Consider the following 27697-nt stretch of genomic DNA (forward strand, 5'->3'; position numbering starts at 1 on the left):
ATTTAATTAATTATAATTTAATTAATTAAATGCAAAACTGGAAAAAAAACGTAATTCACCAGCCCGTATTGAACCGTGAATACTGTACCGAACGGTTCGATATTATATTGAGTATTGTGACATCCCTATTATATATATATATATATATATATATTCGATTACGATTCACCAGGTAACGATTCGATTCGATTCTACGATGCATTGTGATGCATCAAAATTCTACTGCACACAAAGCACATTTTTCATCAGTCATGAGGCAATACAAGCAGATATTAAACAACAGATTGTATTGACTGCTATGTGTCTCCTGTATCTTTGACACAAAAGTTATTAAATAAAATAAAACGTAATTAAATAAAATGCAATTAACCCTTAAATGCATGACTGTTTCACCAAACATTCTTACATATTCAGGTCGTTAGCGACCCGGATCCTTATTTAACATGGATAGACCTCTACCTGTCGTGATAATATATAAAACTCCTGATTTTAGAGTAGCAGCTACAGAAGAATAAAATAAAACCTATTTCGTTACCTTTTGGAGCTTGGAAGTATTCAGTTTGAGCAGATGTTTAATACCATCATCATATGACCTCGTCAGAGCTCGTTTACCAGTATATTCAGCATCTGCCTCATATTCGCGATCTCTAGCATATTCTCAAAACTCATTTTCAGTGTCTTCAAAATCAATATTTTGATCACTGACAGCTTCTTGACCACATTCATCATCAAGAGACAGTGACACTAACATATGATTGTGTTTAGTACTTGCTGTCTGCTGTAAATCACTGAGCCATTTCAAGTTTTGCAGATTATAATTATTGTTTCGTTTTCTGTCAGAGGTGTAAAACTATGAGTGAAACGTCACTTCATCATTGCATCAGACATTGCCACCTTGTGGAATAAAGGTGAATTGCGGCGTTTTTCGTCATTATAGATTCATTGATTATTGTGCAAAAAAAATATACGTACAATCCTACACATCTCGGGTCGTTAGCGCGTTTTTAATAACCCGTCTATCGCGGTCATCTCCCTCCGCCTCAGCCATCTTCCTTGTTGTTGTTGTTATTCTCCCGGAACCGGAAGTATTTGAAACTTCACAACTTTATCGTCCGCCAGAAAATAAACAGTGACATAATCGATTATGGCACTTTGCCGCATCGATGCTAAATCATTCATGCCCCGCATCGCAGAATCGATTATTGTTGACACCCCTAATATTATATATATATATATATATATATATATATATATATATATATATATATATATATATATATATATATATATATATATATATATATATATATATATATATATATATATATATATATATATATATATATTCATTCTGTAAGAAGCATATCAAGGTTTTGGCGTGGCCTAGCCAGTCTCCAGACCTAAACCCAATAGAGAATCTTTGGAGGGAGATCAAACTCAAACCGTGTTTCTCAGCAACAGTCCAGAAACCTGACTGCTCTAGATAACATCTGTGTGGAGGAGTGGGCCAAAATCCCCCCTGCAGTGTGTGCAAACCTGGTGAAAAACTACAGCAAACGTTTGACCTCTGTAATTGCAATTTGCAAACAAAGGCTACTGTACCAAATATTAACATTGATTTTCTCAGGTGTTCAAATACATATTTGCTGCTGTATCATACAAATAAATAGTTACAAAATCATACATTGTGATTTTTGGATATATTTTAGTGGACATGCACCTATGATGACAATTTCAGACCCCTGCATGATTTCTAAGTGGGAGAACTAGAACAATAGCAGGGTGTTCAAACACCTATTTTCCTCACTGTATATTATATTATATATATATATATATATATATATATATATATATATATATATATATATATATATATATATATATATATATATATATATATAATATTTAGTTTAGCAATAACTAAAGTAATTTATGCCATGGTCTGTCTGAATATTCAATTCTGATTGACTGGAAGGTGTACAAAAGCACAGGTAATTCAAAGTTATCAAAAATACCTTTTTGTATTAATTAGCTGTTTTCATTAAAGCACATGCACACACACGGCACTCACATACAGAGATCGCACAGCAGATTCAGGAGCACAGAAACTATTTATCAATGCTGCCCGTGACTTTTAGCAACAAAATAGCTAAGCTACTGGATCACTACATTATATTTCTCAGCAATGATGGGGTTACTCGCTATTTTAAAGTAATAAAGGCACATCTGCATTGTTAAGTGAGATGCTGAAAAGACGCAGTCACGCATGTATGACTCTCTCGCTCTCTCTCTCATTCAAATAAATGCTATAATCCATTAATTCAAATAAAAGAATTATTTTATAAACTACTTATTTTATCTCTTATCTTTATCATTTCGAAGCGTGCACAATGTTAGATCTAACTAGCCATAACTGACGAAAACGTCACCCTTCAAATATTGCACTGCAAACATCAATAACAGTTAAGTTGTCAATGTTATGTCAGTTGTCAAGAAAGCTAACCTCTTGTAACGAAGTAGCTCACTTTTAGGTACTAAATCATCATCATCGGAGGCTGACATGCTGCTCTTATCACTCAGACTGGTGTTGTTGTGTGCGCTAGGGAAAGTAAATGCACCATACGACATTGCGTCGCTGATATCACAATATGACACTTTTTATCATGTAAAAATGTATGCCGGCATTACCGTGGACGTGGATATGATAAGGCACACCCCTAATTGACATTCATGTTAAGCTTCTTCCATTTTCTAATGATTGCTCCAACAGTGGACCTTTTTTCACCAAGCTGCTTGGCAATTTCCCCGTAGCCTTTTCCAGCCTTGTGGAGGTGTACAAGTTTGTCTTTAGTGTCTTTGGACAGCTCTTTGGTCTTGGCCATGTTAGTAGTTGGATTCTTACTGATTGTAAGGGTTGGACAGGTGTCTTTATGCAGCTAATGACCTCAAACAGGTGCATCTAATTTAGGATAATAAATGGAGTGGAGGTGGACATTTTAAAGGCAAACTAACAGGTATTTGATGGTCAGAATCATAGCTGATAGACAGGTGTTCAAAAACTTATTTTGCAGCTGTATCATACAAATAAATAGATTTAAAAAAATCACTTAGGGAGATCTTGCAAAATAGCAAGGTGTTCAAATACTTATTTTCCTCACTGTTTATACAGGTCCTTCTCAAACAATTTGCATATTGTGATAAAGTTTATTATTTTCCATAATGTAATGATAAAAATTAAACTTTCATATATTTTAGATTCATTGCACACCAACTGAAATATTTTGGCATACAGCTCATGAAAACCCAATACCCAGCATATCATGAAAAGGTTCTCTAAACAAGCTATTAACCTAACCATCTGAATCAACTAATTAACTCTAAACACCTGCAAAAGATTCCTGAGGCTTTTAAAAACTCTCAGCCTGGTTCATTACTCAAAACCGCAATCATGGGTAAGACTGCCGACCTGACTGCTGTCCAGAAGGCCATCATTGACACCCTCAAGCGAGAGGGTAAGACACAGAAAGAAATTTCTGAACGAATAGGCTGTTCCCAGAGTGCTGTATTAAGGCACCTCAGTGGGAAGTCTGTGGGAAGGAAAAAGTGTGGCAAAAAACGCTGCACAACAAGAAGCGGTGACCGGACCATGAGGAAGATTGTGGAGACGGACCGATTCCAGACCTTGGGGGACCTGCGGAAGCAGTGGACTGAGTTTGGAGTAGAAACATCCAGAGCCACCGTGCACAGGCGTGTGCAGGAAATGGGCTACAGGTGCCGCATTCCCCAGGTCAAGCCACTTTTGGGCTACAGAGAAGCCGCACTGGACTGTTGCTCAGTGGTCCAAAGTACTTTTTTCGGATGAAAGCAAATTTTGCATGTCATTCGGAAATCAAGGTGCCAGAGTCTGGAGGAAGACTGGGGAGAAGGAAATGCCAAAATGCCTGAAGTCCAGTGTCAAGTACCCACAGTCAGTGATGGTCTGGGGTGCCATGTCAGCTGCTGGTGTTGGTCCACTGTGTTTTATCAAGGGCAGGGTCAATGCAGCTAGCTATCAGGAGATTTTGGAGCACTTCATGCTTCCATCTGCTGAAAAGCTTTATGGAGATGAAGATTTCGTTTTTCACCACAACCTGGCACCTGCTCACAGTGCCAAAACCACTGGTAAATGCATTATATATATATATATATATATATATATATATATATATATATATATATATATATATATATATATATATATATATATATATATATATATATATATATATATATATATATATATATGGGCCGGGACCCGATTAAAAAAATTAATCTAATTAATTAGAGGCTTTGTAATTAATTAATCTAAATTAATCGCATTTTAACTGCATATAAATATTTGGCCTGAGAACAGTGAGAAATAACGTCATTTTTCACATGGATTTTTAGTATACCATTGAATAATGACTGAATACATAAGCTTAATCAACAAAATATTGTTTATTTATTTCAATCCAGCAGACCAGTGCAATGTTTGCCATTAAGTGTAGCAAAAGCATATTTGTGATATTTGAGGCTCAAGGGTTGTCAACCCTGGTTTTGGTTAAGAAATGTAATTTTGCCAAAGAAGGTTTTTTTTTTTTAAAGCAACCTACTTCAGTGTAGCTAATATTATGACATCGCGCTTAACACTGAGGATTTAAATTTGCAACGAACGGGTGTGGGTGGATGGTTTGTTTTTAACAACGGATTCGGTGACGTTAGAGCTGATCGGCGCATCTCTTGTATCCCCATCTCCAATCTTGTTCTTATTTCAAATGTCCTTTCTGTCCAATATTTTTTGCTTCTTACAAAAGCCACAAAGCTCTTATATATTTAGCATTCCTCTTTAATAAAGAAGAAAGTGGGCTAATTATTATCCGATTAATCGATTACAAAAAGAACAGTAAAGAAAAGCCAAATAAATAAAGCCAATGGGAAGTTCAGCTTTTTTGTGTGCATACATTACTTACATATACTTTACAATGCATATATATTATATTTGAGATATCTTCCTCATGTAGTCATAACAGCACAAAAGAATATTACAGCATTGTATCTCTCCATGTCTTGTGTAAACTTATTTGAAGCAAAAAAGGTACATGAACTAAATAAATAATGACAATCGTGAGCTCTAAATACCCTCCGAAATTGTCTTTCTCCCATCTTTATCTCTCTCATAGTCGCCCACAGAGACCTAGAGATTAAGAGGTCAGGGGCATAACTGTTCTGTGATCCATCTAATGTACTCCACTAAGATGTCACTGCCATTTAACAGGTCTAGACCCAACAGAAGTAGTGCTAGAGAGCAATGGCTATCATTACTAAGGGGTCAAGAGTTGTCTAGTTAGCATGGGTCAGTTACCCCACTGGTAGATGCCATAATTACACCATTCTGTTATGAAATGCCATCTTTCTCCATTACCGGCCAATCAAAAGTAGTGTATTCTGACTAGAAATACATTATACAAACATTTTAACAGAAATATGTACTGGTAATTTTCTGCCAGGACATTATCCAATACTCAGATTTTAAGGAAATTTCTGTTAAAGGGATACTTCACCGCTTTTTCATATTAAACTATGTTATTCCCTTAACTAAAACGAATTGTTACATACCTCTCTCGTCGCAGTGGGTGCACTTAATCTCTCTGACGTGCAGTGATGATCTGATAGCATTTAGCTTAGCCCACTAAGCCCAGTTCATTCACTATGGAACCAAACAGAGGTCAAGTTAGAAGTACCAAACACCTCCATATTTAAATAGGGGAAAAGTGGAGGTGTTTGGTACTTCTAACTTGTTCTCTGTTTGAGACGAGAGAGGTATGTAACAACTCGTTTTAGTTAAGGGAATAACATAGTTTAATATGAAAAAGCGGTGAAGTAACCCTTTAACACAACCTAATACAATGCAATCCCTATTTTTATGTAAAAAAAAATTCTAACAGTGCAAGCAACATATAAATCCTGATTATTTCACTTATACTACAGGGCAGTTGAATGTATGAATCAGATTTTTTTTAGGGAAATGCGTGGCTAAAGTAGTTCCAGGCAGGTCTCGACCTGCGTTACAGTTCGCCAAATGGTTTATTTAAAGGTCCTTACAGACTATATCAAAAGACCCACAAAATCACACTCACCAAGCAAAATAAATAGAATAAACAATAGTATAAAAAACAAATACATATTTTCATGTTTTTGCCACAAAATTACATTTTATTTGGTTGTGTATAGTTTCTCCAGCTCTGTCTGTCACTTAAATGCACAGACATGCGTATTATGTATAGTACAGACACACAGAAAAGAGTTGTCAGTGCTGCTCTAAAGATTTTATCAGTAAAATAGTTTAACAACTTAAGTTACATAACATTTCTCACTAGCGAGGTAATGGTGCTTCTCGAGTAGATAAACTTAGTTTCACTATTAGTAGACAACACTGGTGCCAAACACTGTTGAGACGCAATACAACCGAAAGGTAATACAACCACTTAATCTCTTTTTTTTTTTTTTACTCTCTTACTGCATTAATAACTGCATTAGACCTTTCTCAGTGGCTTAAGCCCTCGTTATTAGCGTTACAACAGAGGCTTGGGATGAGATTGTTAAGAAGTTAGTCCTACACACAAGTTCGGTTTAAGGACAAAAACCTGACAAATGTATTGAAATACAACATCTGTGTTTTGAGATGTGGTGACCGTAGTATAAATGGAATAATTGACTCTGGGCCATTTAATTATTGAAAAATAATGCATGTCAGAAGTGTGTTACCCCCATATGTGTGCATTATTTTTTTAATAATTCAACTGCCGTTGTCATTTTTTTCTCCCCACAATACTTTTTTTCTCTCTCAGCTGCCTTGGATGTCACAGTTCAGAATGGTACCATGAATCTTAAGCCCTACATAGTGACTATTAGCCAATTAATAATGTCAGGATGTAGTTTTCCTGTTATTCCGAAGGGTCCTGCTCCAGCCAAGTAGCTGCCAGTTTTAGAGATCTCAGGTTATTACTCTCTTTAATTTATTCCATTAACCTGCTTTTCATTTCGCCAGTGTTGCAAATACATGTTCATCTCTCAAGTAATATAAAAAGGCAATTCTTGCTGGCTTATAATATACAATCAACTATTCCAGAATACCTCCTTAGTTTGTTTTTGATTATTCACTTCCAACATAACGCACATCAACTGACAGGCACACTAAAAGAGACCAAACAGAATAAGCAACAATTTATCATCACCTTTCATGTTTAGGTGTGACAAATTACAACAACTGAACTGAGTAAAATCTATTACCCAGCTTTAACATTTGCATGTGAATACAATAAACATGATGAAAATGTAAAAAGATGCTACTCACAGCACATTAGGTTGCTACATTTGCATTGCATTAGTGTTTAGAGCACTCAGACGACTGTTTCCATTCGTCACTCATGTCTGTCCCATTAAAATGAAACTGGGACAAGCCAACAGTCCTTAATGTACACCAGCAGAGGACAGAATGTGTGGACAGGACATAATTCAAGCTATCTACGGTTAACATTAAAGAATGTAAGACATGGAATAGGAGTATATAATAGGGTCTATTGTAACAATTAACTCACCGGGGCAAGTGTTACTTAGCTATTTTGAAATTCATTGTTTATAGGGACATAATGCTCATTGTGTGTTCAGACGAAAAATGTCAAAGTTATTCCTACACACACACATATACATACACATATATACACCAGTACAAAACCATGTTACTACAAGAAAGAAAAAAAAGTCAAACTTGCTGAAGTGTAGCACAAAGCTTAAATCGCAGAACCATGCCAATTCCAAAAAGTAATGTACTGTGGAATTTTGCAGTTTCCAAACAGCGAAGCTCACAAATCTAAATCTGGTGTCATGAATTATTGAAGACTCTTTATAGAGCTTTCTCCACTGCTGAATATGAAGCTCTGTACAAGCCTAAGATCAAACACAACCTTGGACAGTAAGAGTTAAATGTAATGCTAAAAGTAGTTTCAATAGAAAAAAAAATTAACTTGCACGGGTGAGGGGTGCCAAAGTGTGAAGACACGGCACAAAGATTAGGCCCTCTTGAGATGGTCAGTGTTAGTAATGTCCATGGCAACCACGTCTACAAGAGACTACACAGGGAAATGAAAAAGTTAACAGGATAAGATTAGATGACAAGTTGATGTCTGGTTGGATTTTTCCCCACTCACACAGCAAGGAAAAATGGAGTCTGTTGTACGATCAGTCATCAGGAAACACAATATGAGAATTGGCCTCTTATGAGTCCTGAGGTAATGTAGCAACACCAGAGACCCAACAGTGTACGGGGTCTACGAGAAAACTGTTCAACCATGTACAGCAACACAGTTAATGACAGGCAGCCAATGGGGAGGAATTCATAACTTGAATCATCCAACAAACACCATGATTCCTCCTTGAGCTGTCATTGTACTCATATGCTGACCTTTAGTTGAGTTAACCATAAACCATTTATATTAAATAAGGCACTTTTAATGTATTCATTCTAGTTAATATTACTCCTAAATGCACTAATTGTAAATTCAAGTCAGTTTACTATAAAACAGGCTCTCAGCACTGCTTTCAATTTTATTCATCCTCTCTCACCTCAGCAGTTGTTGAGGTGATACAGTTGAATTGCATCAGTGTAGAAGCAATTTTAAAACGTATAATGAGAATCAAGAAAAGGTGAAAGTGTTCTTGCTTCCAAAACAGATAAAGCCTGAAGCCAGATTTAACAGGGTTTTTTTTAACCTTCGGAGGAAAAATATTTCTCCAGTGTGCATAACATTTAAAACAGCTATATATTAAGCCAGTAATTTATTTTTATTTTTTGCAGAATCTTCACAAGAGCGAATGTGTCTATAAAATTCAGAGAAAAGTAGGTTGCTAAAATGCACTTAATTTGGCATGATAGATTGGGTGCACGCTTCAGTGACTGTAATTGAATCTGTGACCTATTTCCTCAGAAGAAAATTGTCTCTTGGGTTTGTTTTTTCTTTCTATACATTTAAAAGGAATTCAATAGACTGTTTTCAGATTTGTACATTTACAGCCTAGCATTAATAATTCTCCTTGTAATGTGTAAAGCAATTGATCTTGCAATAATGGAATAGATGTACCGTACATTATGAAGATGGCATATTTTTAAAAATGACATCTTGCTTTATTGATTTTAATCAAACCCTTGTCACTGTAATCACAAAAAATAAATAAAAAAAAATAACATGATTTACCAACAATCAAAAATTTGCTGCAGTAACCCATATCAAAAAAAAAAAAAATTCACAGCAGCCTACAGTCTAGAATGATGCTGCTCATTATTTTTTTCAGCCTTTCCTTCTGGGCTTGGGTACAGTCTGATTTTAGTGACACAGCTAGCAAAACAATCATGTACAGACACTTTTGGCTCAAGTCTGATCCACTTGTTTTTGCCAGGAACAGCAGTAAAGTACACTTTCCCCCTTCTACTGAAGTCAATAATCTAATTCGGATGTTTCATCATCCAAAACAATCAATGCTCTCCATATTTAACTTACGGTCAGAAAAAAATATAAATAAATTTGGAGTCCTTCAGAGCATGAGGGAAACAGAAAGGGTAGCAGGTAATGAAAAGACATGTTTGGCATTTAGTCTGCGCTGTCAGCTGAAATTGCTGCAGAAATAAACGCTTGCAGAAACAGATGTTGTGCAGACGTCAAAAAAAAAAAAAAAAACAGCCACAAATCAGCATAAAAAAATACATGAATGAGCAAGCTGATGAAAGGATGGATTATATTTCTCTTGCCATAAACTAAATACATTAAAATTATATCCAATGTTGTAACTAAGAGAAAATAGCTAATGACGTAAAAGAGGAATACAATTATTGTTGACATTAGCAAAGTGAAGAACCAAAACACATTTGCACAGCATCAGGCCTCAATGGCTGGTTTATTTATTGATTTATTTGTAATCATCAGTTTGTAATCATCCATATATAGAGATATAGTGGAATGAAATGACCTGAACTGCAATGAAAAGTCCACCACAAAAACAACAATTATACATTTTGCACATCTCCAATCTGAGTGAATTGGCACACAACTGGCATGCACCCTCAGTACTGTAGCAGTGCCATGATATAAAGTTAAGGAAACTAAACAACCAAGAGAAATATATGTCTACCTCAGGTGTAACATTTGATCTGTATGTCAGCATCAGGAATAAGTAATCTTGTTCACAGTAGAGGAAGCGGCTTACATGTACAAAAGTGAAGACTTAAATACATGAACACAGCTTTTGTCTTTATCAGCTTTGCCATACTGCCCCTGATAATCATAAATATGTATAGCTTGCTCCATTTCAGTAAATCTGATTGATTGAATGAATGAATGAATGACCCTTTGCTCTGGTCTTAGTCATCAGCCATTTGCACCGCCTTACTGGTAATCTATTCCAGCAGTGAATGTTGAATTTTCTGTCAAAATTTGAACTACTAAATTTGTGGAAGCAAATTTGTAAAGTGAAATTAAAAGGACCAAAAATTGGCTGTCGAATAATAGGTTGTATTTTTGTACAATGAATATTTTGGAAGTGAAATCTGAAAGGTTATGGATTACTGAATTATTAAAGGGGTACTTCAGCACTGGGAAGATGAATGTGTATTACAACTAGGTCATTTATGTAGTAGAAATTATTTTTGAATTTAGTGCCTTCTAGACTGAGAAAAGCTGAGAAACGAAAAATGTATTTTTGCTCATGTGGATGTAAGACAACAACTCCCAGAATGCACTTGCTTCGCTGCCCTATTACTGGATCACTTGCCCACCGCGGCAATGCCCCTACCATTGTTTTCATTTTCATAATAATAAAATGATTCAGTTCAGTTAGAGAACAGACACTACATTTAAAAACTGAACGTGTCTGTTCAATACCATATATACCCAAATATAAGACGACCCTGATTATAAGATAACCCATTTTTCAGACTTATTTTTGGGGGAAAAATAGATTTTTGTGGAAAAAACCTGTTTTTCTGGACATTTTTTTAATTTGAAAATTCTACTGATAATTAATTCGATTTTTTTTTAAAACACCATTCATTACAGGGCCCGACATTAAAGGTCCCGTTCTTCGTGTGTTTTCTTGAGAGCAACAAGACCACGCCCCCTATTTTGTGTGTGCTTGTGGCCGGAGGGTTAGTCAACAAACGGTTCTAGTGACGTCATTCATGAAGGAAGTGCAGCGGTGTAGTCCAAACCGGCCATTCGCTGTAGGCTTTGAAAGGGAACTTCTGTTAAATAAAATATCTCGCTTGGCATTGAACTTTGAGCTTTATAACTTTACAGGTATTATTTATGCTCCAACAGCAACATTTCACACTAACTAAAGTTTGAAAGATGGAATCGCAAAGAACAGGACCTTTAAGCATGTTCATGTGCTTGTCCTTCGGATAAGTAAATCGGTCATTCACTGATTGTTTTTAAAGGGCATATTTCCCCTAATCTTGTATTATATTCTTAAATTTGATCTATACATTCAATTAAAATAAGACACTGTAGGGCTGTTACCAATCAAATTAAATAATTTACACTGAAAAATTACAACTGCATTAAATAATGTTTTGAGATTTGCATTTTTTGGATAAATAAGACATTTTAGAAAGTTTAAACATGAAAATAAACCACATGTAGGTGGCAGCCGGTGAGTCTTAATGAGTTAGTCATTGAGTCGATTCATCCAAACGATTAATTAAAACGGCTGATCACCGGTAATTCAAGATTGAGGCGGTCGTTTACGAACAGGTTATTGAATCTTTGATTCAACCGATTCATTCAAACACTGAATCATTCAGTCATGCACACTGTAAGACGCGTTATGGTTCTGCTGTTTGGAACTTTGTTTGGAACTATTTTCACTGCTGAAATGAAACAAAAACACTCAATACTGCATCTAAAATGTAAGTGATTTGTTTTTGGAAATCAGTGTCGTTTTCAGTCGTGATGGTATTCAGGAAAACACTCTTTTGGTTGAGTGTTGTTGTTTAATATGTTGTAAATATAAAAACAACAGTTTGAATGTTTAGAGCAGTTTCTCGGTGTTAACGGCGTTCATGTGTTATGATTTGTATATCGGGATTTATCCTCGAGAGGCTGCGCTAGCATCAACAGCGTGACCTTGTTATCGTCAGTTTAAAGCTACACTGTGTAACTTTTTTAGTTTATTCTTAGCTAAAATCACTTAGTTCTTTCAAAAATATATGTGCTCAATAATGTATATTTACTTCTTTCAAGTAATAAAGTATTCTCGTAATTTTATAATATGTCATTGAAAATACATACGGGTGAGGGTTCGGATGGCGGTCGCCATGTTGCTCCTCCATCTTGAAAGTACATTTGCCAAAGAGTGCCATATTCCCGTAAATTCAAGCTTCGCTTTTCGCGTTTTTACACTTGATGGCACTGTGTCGCATGTGAAGAGGAGAATTGCTTGAGGCTGCTATATGATGATGGAGGATCACTCTTAAGCCCCTTTCACACTGCACATCGGACCCGCAATATTCCCGGAACATTGCCGGGTCGCCTTCTGTGTGAAAGCAACCACGTCCCGGAATTGATTACCGAATTCGACCCGGGTCGGGGACCTAGTAACATTGCGGGATATGTATCAGAGTCGCCAAGGAAGCGGAAAAGAGAATTAAGACGGCAACGCAACGGGCAAATCAACAAGACAAAAGTAAATATTGGAGTGGCCTTTCCAAGATGGAAAGAGCTCATGAGGAGCAACGATTTTAAAAAGGACGCCGACGTTGCCTGCTTTCTTCTCGACAGGTAACATTAATTCAGCCTATTTGTGTATGTTGGAAGTTTTATTGTTGCTTGGCTAATTATATCATGGTGTGCTGAGCATAACACTAGAACGACGTCTAGGATAGTTTTCCTCGCGTCAATGATGAAAAAGTATTGTTTACCTTATAACATAAATCCGTGTTCTATGACGGATAACATGAGATTAATATTTGAATTGCATTATAATTTGTTTGCCTTACGCTAGTGATGTCGTACAATATACAGAATAACGATAGCACTGATAAAAAAAGTTCCTTTACTAGGATTAGCTTGCATTCATCTGGGAACCTGATAGCTGATGTTAGCAATGAAATGGTAAAAAATAACGAAAACGTAAAACTATTATTCATTTTACATATATTAATTTGATCATAGATCATTTGGCAAATTAAATAACTGCAAATTATAATAGTTTTCAAAAGTAACCTCATCACTTGCAACACTCACCGAAGAGGTCGAACTGGAAGCCATGACTAAATCGGCCACCGTAGGAGTTGAAAAAAAAAATCGAAATTGAGAGGAACAGAAACTATTATTCACTGGATGGTCATATACCTTTTTACCACTAGATGGGGGAAAATATCACACAGTGTAGCTTTAATAGATATGTGATTTTGTATAGATCGCAAATATAAGATGACCCCTAGGGCTGGGCGATATGACGAAATATATCGTCTGGACGATAGAAAATGTCTATCAATTTATATAAGGCTCTATCGCTTACGCCACGATAAGGCATTTACGTCAGAATTTTACGTCAAGATGCACCTCACGCCACGGCATGCCCATGCACGCTGCAATACATAAACAAACATGGAGGAAGACAGTAGTAGACGCGGTTCAGACCAGGGTAATTCTCAGAGTAATTCTGCCAGAGTGGTGGAATAAGCGCTCAAAACAAACTTCAGACACAGACGCTGCAACGGGCTTTTACGCGTGGCACACCATATATCCATATATTGAAATATTTTAATGGCAGGTGTAGGGATGGCGAAAACTAAACATTTTCTTGACCGACCCTCATTAGCCGGTTGAAACCGACTAACTGATTAGTTTAAAATATGCTGCGCTATTTGAAATAACAGCCGTGAGCCGCGTTCCCTCTCTCTCTCCCTCTCTCTCTCTCAAACACACACACACCCACACACACTGTCCTAGTGCTGCCGCCTCCCTTCCACTCACATCACTTTTTTTAAATCCCCCACAGCGCGAAACATGAGTCCTGCACTGAGGAGCTTGTTTGTAATCTGAGGACAATGGCTCCTTAGTTTCGAAATGGTTTGGGTACAAGCTGATCGCGTTGAAAATAAAGGCATTTGTCTAGCGTTAGAACCTCGTTTGTAACATTGCCGCGGCTCATTTAAGAAAATGACAGCTCCGAAGAGACGCCGCTTTAGTTCGAGGTAGTGCTAACAATTATAAATAAAGACGATCAACACCTTATGTGTTACCACTGAAATGTAGATGTAATATATTTCCAAATGTAAGCCCATCTTAAGTGAAATGCACGCTTCATACTGTCGTCTGCCCTGGCTCTAACCTCGAGTGTTTTAGCCTGTTTACTTTTTGCAAACCTTGTGAGCGCGCAAACCCAAACGCTGTGACCTCGCGCCAAATGTTTTTATTGGTTTATTAAGTACAAACAAGAGAGTTATGAAAAATTGAGTGCGAGGGATATGTTCACTTCACACAAAAATATTTTGGAATGAGATGGCTAACTGTAGTAGCGTTTAGTCCACTGTATAATAGCCTAATTTAGAGATCCCTTTTTTTTTTTTTTACCGACAACTTTGATCGGTAAACATTGATACGGTCAACCATCGGTCAAACGGTCATCGGTTAACATCCCTAGGCAGGTATTAACATTTACTAACAGTCTTGCTTGAAAAAAAGGTTCTAAATAAAATAAAAATCTAGTCTATACTACCTTTATTTGTTTTTTCAAACTACCTTTATACTACCTTTATTTGTTTTTTCAAATCATTTCAAACTGCATTCCCACATTGCAATTTTGTATAGACTATTCATAAACTGAATTAACAGAAAAATTGCTATATATCGTTGTGTGTATCGTTATCGGGATATCAAATGAGCTATATCGGGATATGAAATTTTGGCCATATCGCCCAGCCCTAATGACCCCCCACTTTTCAGCCTATTTTTAGGACACAAAACCTTGTCTTTTATTCGGGTATAACGTGAGTGAGCAGAGCGAGTGTCAACACAAATGCAGGAGTCAGATTACATTTATCACAAGAGAGAAGAGCTGAGGTAAGCGCGGTTATGGCATACATTCATGGCACATTCAGGTCATGCCTATGGAAGCTTAAAGGGGAGGTGAAATGTTGTTTCATGCATACTGAGCTTTTAACACTGGTAAAGACTTGGATTCCCATCCTAAACATAGACAAAGTTTCAAACACTAAGTTGGACGTTTGATGGAGTATTTCTGTTTCAAAAATACTCCTTCCGGTTTCTCACAAGTTTCTGAGAGTTTTTTTCGAGTATGGGTCGGCTTGACGTCGATAGAGCGGAAGGTCCTTGTATGGGCCATAGGGGCTCTACAGCCTATCTTTCTTTTATAAATATAATAAAACTAAAGACTTTTCGGAGATATGAAGGATGCAATACTACTCTATAGGTACTCAAGATTGACGTGAGATTGACTGAAAGTGAGTGTTTCACCCCCCCTTTAACTTTCATAGGAATTAATTTTAAAAGTTGAAACGCTTACTTTGCTCCGCAACGCTCCGTTTACATTGATGCCCGGAGCTGCCCAAGCCGAGCGCTTCAAGTGCGATTCCATAGACGGGTTGAAAACGTGGAACTAGCTCCTACTACTGGCTGTAATCTCTAGCCTCTGGCCAAAAAAAAATACTCAGATGACACAAAATTATGATATTTGCGTCATCTGAGGATTTTTTTCCAGAAATAAAATACATACATTTCTCATCTCAGGGGATATGAGGGGGTGGGGGGTATGCAATGCATATTATTTTTCCAAATAGTGCTTTTCAACAAGTTTTTTTGTTTAAAAGAAAATTGGCATTATTATACAATGAGTATTCTAGGGGCACCATAGCTCAATGTGACATTTCAGCTCAAAATACCCCACAGATAATTTATTATAGCGATCTTTTTACGATTAAGCATGCAGCTATACACTTCATCAGGGTATATGCAGAAATCCTGAAGTTAATTTCAAGACCTTTTTAAGACTTTTTAAAGACCTTCTCAAAATATTTTAAGACCTCATCGCACTTCAAGTTCTAATCGTCAACAAACCTTTAATAAACAGTTGTAGTCGAATGTAGACTTAAAATCTCTATCGTAGGCCAATTTTGTATTTCTTACATTGCATATCTGTTTCGCAACGTATGGAGGGCGACATTACCTAACTGCGCATTTCGCAAAATACATGACGTCACCCGTAGAGAGCGCTCGCCAGGGATGGAGATTCACTTTTTTCAAAGTTTACCACTCAATGTTTTTACCAGCCACTTTTTTGTTTTTAACTGACAATGTGTAACTGCATGTGACAATTAATACTACAAGCTCTACAATACTTAAGCAGTTTATTTAATCTCAAGTCTCAATGAAATACTGACATTTTCACGATGATTTGTGGTCTTTTATGGCTTTCAGTTTTATGGTTTTTAGTCCCAACAATGAAACTATTCCTTCTGGCATCTCTGAAGTGTGTTGACAACATACCGAGCAGAACATTGTCAGAATGGGATGCACCGAAATCACTTCTTGGCCAAAACCAAAAAAGAAGAAACAAAAGCCGAAAACCGAAAAATAAAATTCAAACTAAAATGTTTAACTTGACCTCACTCATGTGTACATTAAATAATAATGCACATGCCTACTGGAATGCAGAAAGGTACAGAAATTGAATAAAGTAATCAAATGTAAAATAACTGCATATTTAATTGTTTAAATGAAAGATTAATCCTTATTAAACTTACAAAAGCTATTCAATCAAGAACATTGTTTAATGTCAAACTAAATATAAGGACATCACTCGGGCAGCAGTAAAGGCTACTGCGCCTTTAAGACCAGATGTAGGGATAATATGCTCGTCTTTCTCGACTGTGCATACTATACAGTTCACAGGCATATTCAGACGATGTCTGCTACGATACTCATCAAGATGGACATGTTGACATACTTCTTGTGTGTAGTTTGTCCGTTTAAGCCCAAAACTGGAAAGATAACTCAATATTTGCGCGCTGTGAGTCGAGCGCGCGCTCTCGGATGATGCACAGCGTCAGATCTTCTCTCAGCGCGCGTGCGAGTCTCACAGCGCATCTTCACGCGAGTGATGACGGGGAAAACGACTGGTCATATGCGCACATACGGCAGCACTCGCATGCATTGAACAAAGTTTACAAAGAGGTGAAACAGCTCGGTAGGTGGAGCGAGTTTACCCGCCACAACTCTAAATCAGCCGCATTTGGCTGGTGGCGGTGCTAATTTCCACCCTTGGCGCGCGCGCTCCGAGCCGATCTCAGACTGAGCGCCCCGTCGTTTAATACTTATGGGGATGAAAAGAAATATATTCATAAATACTTTTTGGAGTCAAACTCTTTTGACAAAGCTTGAACAAAATACTTTCAAAATTTAAGACTTTATAAAGCCGTGATAAGACTTTTTAATACTTTATAAGGGTCTTAATTTTCCCAAAATTGATTTATCACCTTTTAAGACTTTTCAAGACCCCGCGGATACCCTGTTCATACTACCTGGGTGAAGGAAAAACTTCCCTTTTTTAATATGGATTTGTTTCTTGATTTCTTCTAGATTTGATCCACAACAAGCAGTCATTCTGCTGCAAAGTTAAGTATTTTGTACCTGCAGTGAAGCACTGCATATTTTGCAAAACGTACTGTAATCAGTTCTCATGAAAGCAAATTGTCATGACCTAAATTGATTACTAATTTGCATTTGCTTCTATAGAATTTTTTATCATACGTGTACACCATTTTATGGTTATTTCATTGATGTTGTCATAACAACAAATAATAAAACTTGCTGATGAATCATCAATTCATATTTAAGCTGGTCACACCAGCAAACCCAACACCTAGCACGGCTGCTGTTGCTAAAAATCTCACCCTCCTCGATGGAGGCTTGTCACACTCAACGATTAAGAATGGAACAGAGGTGAAAGATTTAACGACTGCCTCTGACATTTCTCTTCACTTCCCTGTCATGTACTGCAACACCCCATTTTGGCAGCATATCAAATCGCAAAAGCATTGCGCAAACATAAACAGTTATGATAGACTGAATTAGTATGCAATTCATGGAGTGATTTAACCCTATGTGAATGTGTGTCAGGGTGTATGCATCTGTCCCTTCAAATATTTACATAGAACAGGATTTTTCCAAAGTGCAGATAAATAAAAAAAAAATGCTAGCAAAATCAAGAAGCATTATTTAAACAACAAAAAAGACAGCTTTATTGATTACACTACTCCATGAAGCACGTTGAATGGTGTTATCAAATAATATAATTTAAATTATCGAGTTAATGTTTAGAAGGAAGAAAAAAATACATTTATTGACAATCAATATCAAATAAATTGATGACAACATTCACAAAGCATGATGAGGGAGTGTGCGCCTACTGCTGAGCTCTATCATCCTAAATTGTTTGTCATGATTTTCTGATTGGTGCAGTTTTTTAACTGAAATGTGGCTATTAAATACAATATGGAAGAAGTTATTGTATTGAAAGTCACACTGACTGGCTTCAACAAAAGCATACATCACAGATTAATAACCTCATAGCTCACAATAGGTCTGTCTTGAAAAGTCTATACAAATGTATTTCTCTATGGGGAAATGAATAGGATTTTTACTTCTGGGAACACTTAACTGAGTTCGATTGATTGTGTTTGTACAAGAAAATCGGTACTATTTTATTCACTGTACCAAATGTAACTGATAGTCCTACAAACTTGCACTTTAAGCTTGGCTTGGTAAAATAAGTTTCCAAGTAGCTTCCTCAACACTGCAATACATCTGTTAATGCTAAACAGTTGAGACATGAAATTGCAGATAAAATCATGATACCTGAACCGTTTGCCTACTGTTTTTGTATTCCATATTGGCCCATACATAATTGTCGAAACAGGCGTAGTAAACAACCAACGAAAATAACTATTTTAATCTTTCCCATCTCAATTAGTGAGACAATCACTAAAGCGAACCAGTGTTAGCAAACATAGCTCAATTTTCAGACAAATTATAGATGTATATTTACAAGTTTCTACTGAATATATCTGTCTACTACAAAATTAAAAAAAAAAAAAAAAAGAGGAAACGTGTAAAAAAAGAAAAGTTAGACATTAACAATGTCTTACTTACATTTAACTAGTTTCACCAATTAGTAGGGATGTCCCGATCAGGTTTTTTTGCCCTCAAGTCCGAGTCCTAGTCATTTGATTTTGAGTATCTGCCGATACCGAGTCCCGATCCGATACTTCTATAATACATTAAAAAAAAGAATAAAGAAGAGCAAAAAAATGAACCAGGATGTTCCTTATTTTTTATTTTATACATCTTATTTTAACATTCAACAACTCTAACAAACAGAGCACTTCTGTGAGATAGATTGAACAATCAAGTAATAAATAACATAAATTCTTCACTTTTGGATTTTAGTGCAACAGTAAATATAAAAAAAGTCCGGGGACCGGAGTTGCGCAGAGCAGGAAGTACAATGGTGATATCAAAAGCACACCCATACTCTCACAGATGCAGAACAATGAATTATGTTGGTGTGAAATAAACAGTTATGGAAATTAAATTAAAATTAAATAATCTGCTACCAAATATACCAAAAAAAAGTCTGTTAGTGCCTCAGTGACAACTTCACTCAGAGAAGACGACGATCTCAGCTGTCAATCATGATGTCACACAGCCGTTTTTATAGCATCAAATAACTAACTAAAACTAAACTTATTTAAAAAACGAACACTTGAAATGAAATCATCGTGATGATAACTGCCTACAATGACAAACTAACTTTGGGGAAAAAAATATTTGAAGTATAGCCTAATTAACAATGCTTTTCAGGTTTTTATAGGTCTAACATTAGTTTTTAGGTAGAGTAATTGAATAAAGTAGGCTAATCAAATGTAAAATAGCTGCATATTTAACTGTTTAAATTAAAGACTAATCCTTACAAAAGCTATTCAATCAAGAGCAGTGAGTGATTCCTTATATTTTGTTTGACATTAAACAGACAGCAGTAAAGGCTACTGCCCCTTTAAGACCTAATGAAAGGCTCTGTGTCGTCTTTCTCGACTGTATAAAGTCCTCTTGAGGCATATTCAGACTATGTCTGCTTGGATACTCATCAAGATGGACATGTTGACATACTTCTTGTGTGAGTTGGTCCGTTTAAGCGCAGACTTGAATGAGAACTCGCGAGAATATTTGCGCGCTGTGAGACGAGTGCGCGCTTTCGGATGATGCACAGAGACAGATCAGCGCGCGCGCTCTCATTCGCGTCTTCTGGCGAATATACCCGGGGGATAACTGTGAAAATGTCTCCTCATATTCAAAGATACGGCAGCACTCGCATGCATTGAACAAAGTTTACACTGATAGACCGTTTTGGCCACGTTTTTCTTTTATTAGTGCTGTTGTAATGTATCAATGAGGAGCCAGCACATTGTATCCATCTACAAAAACATAGGATACATAACGCATTATTTTCAAGTTACAACTCATATTATTGATGCGTCATCAGATGCGAGATGAACCGCGGTGCAACTGCGAACCTTTTACACGGCACCCCTGCTCACCTCACCCCATAGGGCTGGACGATATGGCCAAAATTTATATCACGATATATTTCTTAATTTTGGTCGATACGATATAATTTCGATATCGATATTAACTATATAAAACTACCAAGAACTGCCACAAGGGATTTCTGTATACCTACAAACTTCTGAAAAATTAATTTGCCAAGTCTATGAAACCTCCTCCTATAAAACTATATATTTTAGAAATAAAAACGGTACAAATAAATTAATGTTCACCTTTTATTTGTATTTAGCCTTTATACGAACAAGAAATGTAAAATCACCATAAGACTCTCACTTCGCAGACGCAGTTTATTGAGCATTTTCTTTTAAGTTTTAAATTTCAGTGAAGAACGATTCATAGCGCTATATTCTCCTTTTATGCAAAACTATAGACCTTTATCTACTGATGCACAAAAAATAAATAAAAGAAGACTCAATTCAGTGGCCTATTTGTGCTGTTTGAGATGAGTGCACGCTGCTTTTTGCAAGGCTTTAAACACGAGCAAATGATGCATTATCGTGAGGCCATGTCTGACCGTCTTTCACAAGCATTGAAAGGTCATTTAAACGAGAATGATGCATTGGTGTTAATACATGACATTGTGTGCAAATGTGGAAAGTATTAAAACAAATGTGCCACTTGCCTCTTACATAAAAATAGTCTACATGGATTATTTTTAACGCTTGTCATCGTATTGTTAGACATTAGATTGATGCAGCTATGTCGATTGTTACACCCACTTCTCCGGCAAATTTTGCAGCACACTGAAACGAAGTTTAATATCAGCCCCATTCACACGAGATTCGTGTTATCTGGGGACCTCTGGCGATTTGTAATAATTGCAGAGAATGTCTGTGATCTTAATCCCGTGCGAATCGGCCATGTCTGTAATTTGTAAAGTAAAAATTCCCCCGCAAATGACCCATAGGCTATTTCGCCGAACACCGAGGTCCTGTGATAATATTAGTCCCGTGCGAATCGACATCTCTGTGATATAGTCAGGATTAGGCGGATTGTATATCATTTTTGCAAGCTTTTTTTCCTTCCTGTGAGCATTTCTATCTTTATCTTTCACGAAGAATAAAGTCTGCATTCATAATGCACACAGTTATGAATTTGCGTGCAGCCGCGCCCACGCGGATTATACTTTCACTTTAGAATGATTATCAATTTGGGAGTAATCTGATTGAATGGTGTGTTTAATATTAACATCAATACTGTTCTTAATGAAAAACATAACAGAACAGTATAGTACAATGACAATCTTGTTTAAATAGGCGCTTTTACATTTAGTTTTGAAACTGAATCTTCAGCCGTGTGTCAGCTTCTCACTCGTGATAAATTAAATCTGATTCCTGCCGCTGGTCTGAGCTCAGTTCATGGCGTCTGTTCGCTAACTGAACGAAATTATATTTATTTATAGGCTACTGTAAAATAATCAAAACGATATCGATGCCTGTTTATGATTTCATACAGCTATCTATAACGAAGTCTTGACATCATATCCGGGAGAAGTCAGTAAATTCGAGTAAAATCACAGGTTTTGCTTATCCCGTGCGAATGCGCCACGCAAAACTCAGATGTGGGGGAGTAATTTCTAAATCACAGAGGTCCCAGATAATACTAATCCCGTGTGAATAGTGCTTTAGATAGCCGAACCACTTCCACGCCACTAAAGAAAGTTAGTCTTTCTTCTCTTATCAACTATTTATTTCTCCTTACTTGTGGAAGCTCGTTCAGTCACATTTGTGTTGCGGTCGAGGAAACTTATAGCTAAAACGTGCCGCGTTGGATCTATCAGCCTACTGCTGCTGAGCACTGGCTGCATGTCCGTGGTGTACGTCATCACGCAAGAAGCCAATCGTGTTCTGCTCTTTCTGATGGCTGCGCCCTGAACGTCAGTCATATCGAAATATCGGAAATGTGTTTAAAAATCATATCACCGTTATTGAAAAAAATTATATCGCGATATATATTGATATTGAATTATTGTCCAGCCCTATCACCCCATAATATATCCGAGTCCTGATCGGGATGTAACGTCCGATTCCGATCGAAACTGAAATCACGCGATCGGGCCCGATTTCCGATCATGTGATCGGATCGGGACATCCCTACCAATTAGGGTTAAAAAACAAATCTGATTCTCATTTCTCATATTCTAAACCGTAAGACTTTTGTTCATCTTTGGAACACAAAGATATTTTTTATTTAATCTGACAGATTTCTGTTCCTCCCGATATCTATGTAAATACCCCTTTGACATAGAGTTTGTTTGATATATCGGTAAATTAATATATCGACATACGCATCTGAAGGACCCCAAACAAAAACTTTTGGAGGATTCAACAACAGTCCTGGAGGATTAAATTCTGATATTTCAAAGTGCCGAAATTCACTGGGCGGACTTTATACGTTGTGGGATTTCATGTGTTGCGTGATATCTCTGCGCCCAAGTAGCAGTGCTTCGCATGTGCTTCCCCATAATATAGTCCCAAGTCAATATCTGCCTAGAAAATCGCCCAGTCTTAATGTGCATCACTATTTGTACTGGTTGTGAATACGCAGGCCACAAGAAGTAATTAGGTGGGTTTTTTGTGTTTTTTTGGCTCACTTTTACTCAGGACATGCTATCTGGCAACATAGGATTGCATTCATTATGCTAAGTTAAGCTAATGGCCCTGCCAAACCAAAACAAATCATGCACTGAGACAAAAATGCATCTGCCCACATAAATGTAGGAAAGAGGTTGAATAAGCCTGAATAAGCCCTATTTCTAAAAATGGTGGAGTATTCCTATAGGATCGAATCCAAATCTAATAATATAGATAATATTTTCTCCCAACTATTAACACCCATTTAAGACATGTGTTTTAAGTTAATACTCTCCAAGCTGTCATTTTGACGTAGGCTATTTGTTGTATGTATTTGATTGCAACTTGATGTGCAAGTTATGGTCGGATTTGAAGCGCACGCACGTTGAAGTTGGAAACTCGCGCGCGCATTATTGTGCTTTTAATAGCTCTATCTATTTATTAACAAACATCCTGCAATTTAGCAACAGGAGACTGCATTTTACAATAATCACAGATTGTGCTGATTCTGACGTTAAGTTTAGGGTTTAGGGGGAACCAATGCTCACAGCTATGAAGGGAAGGAAGTTGCGCAAGATGGAACGCGGCAAGTATTAACACTTTTACCTCATCATCTATTTATAATTCTTGGCAACCAAAATCGAAAAAACAATTAGATTAATGTCACAAGCCTAAAGTATAACCAGACTAAACTTTTGTTGGCCATCGTCACTCATTAACAGGGACTATCGTGTAGCTCCACGTGAGAGATCGCTCTCTCTCTCTCTTCTTGTTTTTGACTAGCAACAACACATTAGGGCTGTGTATTGCCAATAATCTGGCGATACAATACGTATCAAGATACAGGGGTTCACGGTACGATATATTGCGATATTGTAAGATCTTTTTTTTTTTTCAAAAGATTTATTTAAAAGAATAAAGAACAAAACCATATGCATAAAACATGACAAGTAACTGTTTTATTTAATTAATGCAGTATAATTTACATCACTAACCACTAGGGGTGCACCGATCAGATACTAGGATCGGATATTGGCCGCGATACTGGCGACAAAGCTGGATCGGGGATCGGAAAAATGAACAGATCCACAGGCCGATCCAGGTGTTTTTTTGTTTTGTTTTTAAATCGCAGCAGAACCCTACGTCATTCGTAAGCTTCACATGTTGCATAGGGATGGGCATTTTCCCAAAATATTGTATTCGAATATTTGGCCTCATAAAAATCGAATATTCGAATATTCGTTTATTTAAATTAGGTATTTTGAGAAAATGAGAGATGTTTCTTTCTTTTTTTCTCTAAACATGTCGTCACCATTTCTGAACAAGCTTATGATTAGGCAATGTACACAACACGCTTACGTTATATCTTAAGGTTTTTAAAACATTAAACAGTGTGTAAAAAAATGCCTAAAGAACAAAAGCATTATAAGCTCAAGGAGCACGAGCGCAGAGCGCGTCAGTTAGCGTGACGTACACACACACACACACACACACGACAATAGGCTATAGCCTACCGACCTGTGTGTGTGTGTGTGTATGTGTGTGTGTGTGTGTGTGTGTGTGTGTTTGATATGGCTGATGTGTTTACTTTGTATTGTTTCACATTTTCATGTAGAGATAAACTATAATATTATTGGATTATGATATTATTCTCGGGTGAGAAAATGCACCACTGACAGGCGTTGCGGAGACAAAGATAACGGTTAAGTGAAGTTTGAGTGAAGAACTTTGTGTTTTCTGTTCATAAACCCTGAAAGAACTTTAAAGAAAGCATTTGTCTCGAGATCATTTTGCTATCATAAGTTAACTCACTCGCACTCGGGGTAGCTACAGATGAGCTTACCTGCACTCCTGAGCAGTGATCGCTTCATTCCACTGGTGTTTGGATTTCATGTGATTCTCGTTTGTGGTGGTGATATTATTATAACTCAGTTTCAGTAATTGATTTCATCAAAAGTAACTCACTCCATTTTGTAACAGCATTTTCAATTTTCATCGAAGTAACGTTAATTCCAAACATTGCGAGGCAGACGACGACATTGTGATCAAATGCACTTAACGTTAACTTATTAACCTGCTCCACAACGCCACCCAGTGGATTGAGATATAACTGCGAGATTTAGAGGGATTTCTCATGGATGCACTGTGTAGCTAGCCTAGAAATCTAGACGCACCCTAGCGGCAGCAAATTTAATTTGCCCACAAGTGTGGTCTAGCAACTCTCAATTCCTATCTGAGCTGTTTTCCTCAGAATCTGGACGACCCAATCACATCGTGTAGGTAGGCTATAGAGTCGGCGGGCGGGGCCATAATGACGACGGCCGAGTTGCGTTTGCGTGCTTCTAGTAACACAGTCTTCTAGTAAACACAGAAACTGGCGAACGGCGGCGGTCTTTCGAATCAGCTCTGCCCACTCCTCCGGAAGACTTGGAGTTAAGCTTTCCTCTGAGAAAAGAACAAAGAGAGGCACTGAAGTCATTCTTAAAAAGGGAAGATGTGTTCGGAGTTTAGCCGACCGGATACGGCGAATGTTTAATCAGTCAGCGAGCTCCCCTTCACCGTCGTTGCTCCGGTTGGTGTACTGCTATCCTACCGCGTGCAGAGGGAGTTTGAAAGACAATCGTTTATCCCGCCCTTCGGACTGAGCCCTGTCTATGGTGAGTTTCCAGACCAAACATCTTGATGTGGGTCTGGCTTGTCAGGCTACTTCTGAGCTGTAATCCCCTAACTCTTGTCGGGCCAATCACATCGTGTAGAGTCGGTGGGCGGGGCCATAATGACGACGGCCGAGTTGCGTTTGCGTGCTTCTAGTAAACACAGAAACTGGCGAACAGCGGTCTTTCGAATCAGCTCTGACCGCGACTCTGGAAGACTTGGAGTTGAGCTTTTCTCTGAGAAAAGAACAGCACTGAAGTCGTTCTTAAAAAGGGAAGATGTGTTCTGAGTTTTGCCGACCGGATACGGCGAATGTTTAATCATCTGGTCTTCAGCTGTCGTGCCTCGGCGATGTCATCGGGGCACTGCCGCTGGGAGAAATCTGAAACATGGAGTGGCCCACAGTGTGCTGCGGAGCTAACAGAGACTTCCACCATCAGCTGTTTTCTGTTCACCATCAGCTCTGTTTCTGTTCACCATCAGCTCTGTTTTCTGTTCTGTTTTCTGTGTTGGTTGATTGTTTGTAGTATTTTATATTTTTACTTGTTATTCATTTTTTGTTGTTATCCCCCCCCCCCCCCTCCCTTGTTGCACTTTGAGATTCTTCGGAATGAAAAGTGCATTATAAATAAAATCTATTATTATTATTATGTTTAATCTATCAAGGAGCTCTGTTTCACCTTCGTTGCTCTGGTTGGTGTTGCGCTATCCTATCGCGTGCAGAGGGAGTTTGAAAGACAACCGTTTATCCCGCCCCTCGGATTGAGCCCTGTCTATGGTGAGTTTCCAGACCAAACATCTTGATGTGGGTCTGGCTTGTCAGGCAAGTTTAATTTAGTATGGCTGCTCTACTGGGCCACCTTACACTTACAACTCAACCTGTGGGGAAAAAAAACCCTAAACTCTCAAAAACATACCTTGAGAAGTAGCCCGTGTTGAATTATGATTTTGAGGGTATGTAAACAACAATTTCCAGGGCATGATCACTAAAAACCCGCGTCTGTTAGCGCATTTAGGCCTATGCGCACCGGCATGTCGATCGATGTCTTATATTTGATACATATTGTACTGTCCAAAAAATAATCACAGTTTTAGACAAAAAATAAAGCAGTACATACCGATTCAATCATGTAAATCATGGTTCCGTCAAGCCGTTGTTATGGATCAACTGCCATTGTGTTTCCTGGGGAAACGTGCAATGGCGCGTGCATGCAAACGGCTTTCCCAGCAGATAAGCGCGACAGATTCGTCGAATGCTATTTTCCACGGAAAACAAATAAACAAAACAAAAAATCACATTGTTTGTTAAGGTTAGTATCATTATTGGACTGTGTTGTTTGTTGGGTCTCTGTTGACATGTAGCCTATTTCACGCAGTTTAAGGGAGTTTTGACGTGTGTTCATGAGACACCTCGCAAGCCACGCCTACGCTATGAGCTGTTGGTTACGATGGAAACCGATGATAGCCTACTTTAAAAACATTTATTTATTTAATATAGTGTATATGCATTTCTATGGCAAAATGTAAATACATAAAAGCTATCTGTTGTTTATTTATTACTTACTTTACATGTTTTATTCTGCTTATTTTGTTATGAAAATTGAAAGAAAATTAGGGTAGGGCTGCTGAATCGCGAATTATTTTTTAATTTTTTTAAAGCATTTAAAAAAGCATTTCAGAAAGCATATTTCCAAAGATATAATAAACGTCTTTATAAAGTCAGTTTTACATTTTAAATCATAAATAGCCTAT

General features: G+C 37.4%; 1 long non-coding RNA gene across 2 annotated transcripts in view; it reads right to left on the reverse strand.

Annotated features, from left to right (window-relative positions):
- Positions 1–27295, reverse strand: part of LOC137071935 (uncharacterized) — a 138627-nt gene extending 111332 nt beyond the window's left edge. For both annotated transcript variants that reach the window (XR_010904556.1, XR_010904555.1), the window contains exons 1-2: positions 27064–27295; positions 19245–19362 (exon numbers count right to left, since the gene is read on the reverse strand). This is a non-coding gene — a long non-coding RNA (uncharacterized lncRNA). The remainder of the gene's footprint in view (positions 1–19244; positions 19363–27063) is intronic.
- Positions 27296–27697: the final 402 nt, after the last annotated feature.

Source organism: Pseudorasbora parva, chromosome 1 (assembly GCF_024679245.1).
Source record: "Pseudorasbora parva isolate DD20220531a chromosome 1, ASM2467924v1, whole genome shotgun sequence".
NCBI lineage: Eukaryota > Metazoa > Chordata > Actinopteri > Cypriniformes > Gobionidae > Pseudorasbora > Pseudorasbora parva.